General features: G+C 43.7%; 1 non-coding gene across 1 annotated transcript; it reads right to left on the minus strand.

The window, feature by feature from the left end:
* Positions 1 to 1,942: 1,942 nt before the first annotated feature.
* On the minus strand, positions 1,943 to 2,015 carry TRNAF-GAA (transfer RNA phenylalanine (anticodon GAA)). Its single transcript has one exon. It is a non-coding gene; the product is annotated as a tRNA-Phe (tRNA).
* Positions 2,016 to 4,685: the final 2,670 nt, after the last annotated feature.

The following is a 4,685-nucleotide window of genomic DNA, read 5'->3' on the forward strand; positions in this document are numbered from 1 at the left end:
GAATGACAATGACGAGTGACATTTTTATGTCTATGCATTTAGCTGGAAAGGAAAACAGGCAGCAAGATACTTTACTTTGTTCCAGGTGAAACTAAACAACCACCCTGTTAGGGCAACAGGCACATGAGAAGCGAAAGAATCAAAAACGCACTGGCCTAATTCATGGGTTAGTCATATAATCAAAGGTAGGGTAATCCCTGTTCAGGATACAACAATTGCCGAAACCCAGGATCGAACCAGGGACCTTTAGATCTTCAGTCTAACGCTCTCCCAACTGAGCTATTTCGGCACTTTAGAAAGCGTTTGTCCAGGAGACACGTGGCACCGTGCGTCGACTCGAAGGGGTCATTGAGCCCTTAACGGAGGTTTATAGTCACAACATCCACTTTTATTTGATAACATCAGCATTGTACCCACAGTAAAAACAATAGTTATTTTTGACAAGCTCGGTTCAAAAATCTCCTTTCATGTTGTGATTGATGCCTGTCTGCTGGCCATCTATTTCCACAACTTCCTAGATTTCCAGCATAGTTTTCAGTTTCTCCCCTGATTTTTACTTTCCGTTTCTAAGGACTACACATCAAAAAAGTCATTTTTCTTTCAAATGCGGCTAGGTCTTGTTCCCACGGCTTTCATTGGTATATTGCAGGTGAAAATGAAACATGCTGGACTTTTCTTCCCAAGGCTCTGCAGAACTATGCGTTGGTGTACAAATGTCCTATGAAGAAGAAGGGATATTTTGACTTGTCCTTGCACATTGGCTGAGAAAAGCATAAACTGCGGGATGTTGCACAATTGCGTTTCTGCTGAGCCCCAGACCTTAGTCTGCTCTAAACAACTTTCTCAAACTCCTGCTTGGTCTTCCTTTTCTTGTCAGAAAGCGGTACACCAAAAGGAGCAGGTACAGTTGCCGAAACCCGGGATCGAACCAGGGACCTTTAGATCTTCAGTCTAACGCTCTCCCAACTGAGCTATTTCGGCCTTTTCTGCCTAACCTTGATGACAATTCTGGGGTACCATGTGCTGGTGTGAAGGAATGACAATGACGAGTGACATTTTTATGTCTATGCATTTAGCCGGAAAGGAAAACAGGCAGCAAGATACTTTACTTTGTTCCAGGTGAAACTAAACAACCACCCTGTTAGGGCAACAGGCACATGAGAAGCGAAAGAATCAAAAACGCACTGGCCTAATTCATGGGTTAGTCATATAATCAAAGGTAGGGTAATCCCTGTTCAGGATACAACAATTGCCGAAACCCAGGATCGAACCAGGGACCTTTAGATCTTCAGTCTAACGCTCTCCCAACTGAGCTATTTCGGCACTTTAGAAAGCGTTTGTCCAGGAGACACGTGGCACCGTGCGTCGACTCGAAGGGGTCATTGAGCCCTTAAAGGAGGTTTATAGTCACAGCATCCACTTTTATTTGATAACATCAGCATTGTACCCACAGTAAAAACAATAGTTATTTTTGACAAGCTCGGTTCAAAAATCTCCTTTCATGTTGTGATTGATGCCTGTCTGCTGGCCATCTATTTCCACAACTTCCTAGATTTCCAGCATAGTTTTCAGTTTCTCCCCTGATTTTTACTTTCCGTTTCTAAGGACTACACATCAAAAAAGTCATTTTTCTTTCAAATTCGGCTAGGTCTTGTTCCCACGGCTTTCATTGGTATATTGCAGGTGAAAATGAAACATGCTGGACTTTTCTTCCCAAGGCTCTGCAGAACTATGCGTTGGTGTACAAATGTCCTATGAAGAAGAAGGGATATTTTGACTTGTCCTTGCACATTGGCTGAGAAAAGCATAAACTGCGGGATGTTGCACAATTGCGTTTCTGCTGAGCCCCAGACCTTAGTCTGCTCTAAACAACTTTCTCAAACTCCTGCTTGGTCTTCCTTTTCTTGTCAGAAAGCGGTACACCAAAAGGAGCAGGTACAGTTGCCGAAACCCGGGATCGAACCAGGGACCTTTAGATTTTCAGTCTAACGCTCTCCCAACTGAGCTATTTCGGCCTTTTCTGCCTAATCTTGATGACAATTCTGGGGTACCATGTGCTGGTGTGAAGGAATGACAATGACGAGTGACATTTTTATGTCTATGCATTTAGCCGGAAAGGAAAACAGGCAGCAAGATACTTTACTTTGTTCCAGGTGAAACTAAGCAACCACCCTGTTAGGGCAACAGGCACATGAGAAGCGAAAGAATCAAACACGCACTGGCCTAATTCATGGGAAAGTCATATAATCAAAGGTAGGGTAATCCCTGTTCAGGATACAACAATTGCCGAAACCCAGGATCGAACCAGGGACCTTTAGATCTTCAGTCTAACGCTCTCCCAACTGAGCTATTTCAGCACTTTAGAAAGCATTTGTCCAGGAGACACGTGGCACCGTGCGTCGACTCGAAGGGGTCATTGAGCCCTTAAAGGAGGTCTATAGTCACAGCATCCACTTTTATTTGATAACATCAGCATTGTACCCACAGTAAAAACAATAGTTATTTTTGACAAGCTCGGATTAAACAATCTCCTTTCATGTTGTGATTGATGCCTGTCTGCTGGCCATCTATTTCCACAACTTCCTAGATTTCCAGCATAGTTTTCAGTTTCTCCCCTGATTTTTACTTTCCGTTTCTAAGGACTACACATCAAAAAAGTCATTTTTCTTTCAAATGCGGCTAGGTCTTGTTCCCACGGCTTTCATTGGTATATTGCAGGTGAAAATGAAACATGCTGGACTTTTCTTCCCAAGGCTCTGCAGAACTATGCGTTGGTGTACAAATGTCCTATGAAGAAGAAGGGATATTTTGACTTGTCCTTGCACATTGGCTGAGAAAAGCATAAACTGCGGGATGTTGCACAATTGCGTTTCTGCTGAGCCCCAGACCTTAGTCTGCTCTAAACAACTTTCTCAAACTCCTGCTTGGTCTTCCTTTTCTTGTCAGAAAGCGGTACACCAAAAGGAGCAGGTACAGTTGCCGAAACCCGGGATCGAACCAGGGACCTTTAGATCTTCAGTCTAACGCTCTCCCAACTGAGCTATTTCGGCCTTTTCTGCCTAACCTTGATGACAATTCTGGGGTACCATGTGCTGGTGTGAAGGAATGACAATGACGAGTGACATTTTTATGTCTATGCATTTAGCCGGAAAGGAAAACAGGCAGCAAGATACTTTACTTTGTTCCAGGTGAAACTAAGCAACCACCCTGTTAGGGCAACAGGCACATGAGAAGCGAAAGAATCAAACACGCACTGGCCTAATTCATGGGAAAGTCATATAATCAAAGGTAGGGTAATCCCTGTTCAGGATACAACAATTGCCGAAACCCAGGATCGAACCAGGGACCTTTAGATCTTCAGTCTAACGCTCTCCCAACTGAGCTATTTCGGCACTTTAGAAAGCGTTTGTCCAGGAGACACGTGGCACCGTGCGTCGACTCGAAGGGGTCATTGAGCCCTTAACGGAGGTTTATAGTCACAACATCCACTTTTATTTGATAACATCAGCATTGTACCCACAGTAAAAACAATAGTTATTTTTGACAAGCTCGGTTCAAAAATCTCCTTTCATGTTGTGATTGATGCCTGTCTGCTGGCCATCTATTTCCACAACTTCCTAGATTTCCAGCATAGTTTTCAGTTTCTCCCCTGATTTTTACTTTCCGTTTCTAAGGACTACACATCAAAAAAGTCATTTTTCTTTCAAATGCGGCTAGGTCTTGTTCCCACGGCTTTCATTGGTATATTGCAGGTGAAAATGAAACATGCTGGACTTTTCTTCCCAAGGCTCTGCAGAACTATGCGTTGGTGTACAAATGTCCTATGAAGAAGAAGGGATATTTTGACTTGTCCTTGCACATTGGCTGAGAAAAGCATAAACTGCGGGATGTTGCACAATTGCGTTTCTGCTGAGCCCCAGACCTTAGTCTGCTCTAAACAACTTTCTCAAACTCCTGCTTGGTCTTCCTTTTCTTGTCAGAAAGCGGTACACCAAAAGGAGCAGGTACAGTTGCCGAAACCCGGGATCGAACCAGGGACCTTTAGATCTTCAGTCTAACGCTCTCCCAACTGAGCTATTTCGGCCTTTTCTGCCTAACCTTGATGACAATTCTGGGGTACCATGTGCTGGTGTGAAGGAATGACAATGACGAGTGACATTTTTATGTCTATGCATTTAGCTGGAAAGGAAAACAGGCAGCAAGATACTTTACTTTGTTCCAGGTGAAACTAAACAACCACCCTGTTAGGGCAACAGGCACATGAGAAGCGAAAGAATCAAAAACGCACTGGCCTAATTCATGGGTTAGTCATATAATCAAAGGTAGGGTAATCCCTGTTCAGGATACAACAATTGCCGAAACCCAGGATCGAACCAGGGACCTTTAGATCTTCAGTCTAACGCTCTCCCAACTGAGCTATTTCGGCACTTTAGAAAGCGTTTGTCCAGGAGACACGTGGCACCGTGCGTCGACTCGAAGGGGTCATTGAGCCCTTAAAGGAGGTTTATAGTCACAGCATCCACTTTTATTTGATAACATCAGCATTGTACCCACAGTAAAAACAATAGTTATTTTTGACAAGCTCGGTTCAAAAATCTCCTTTCATGTTGTGATTGATGCCTGTCTGCTGGCCATCTATTTCCACAACTTCCTAGATTTCCAGCATAGTTTTCAGTTTCTCCCCT

The sequence above is a fragment of the Lithobates pipiens genome, unplaced genomic scaffold (assembly GCF_037356315.1).
Source record: "Lithobates pipiens isolate NorthernLeopardFrog02 unplaced genomic scaffold, aLitPip1_a1.2 Scaffold_18, whole genome shotgun sequence".
NCBI classification, from domain to species: Eukaryota; Metazoa; Chordata; class Amphibia; order Anura; family Ranidae; genus Lithobates; species Lithobates pipiens.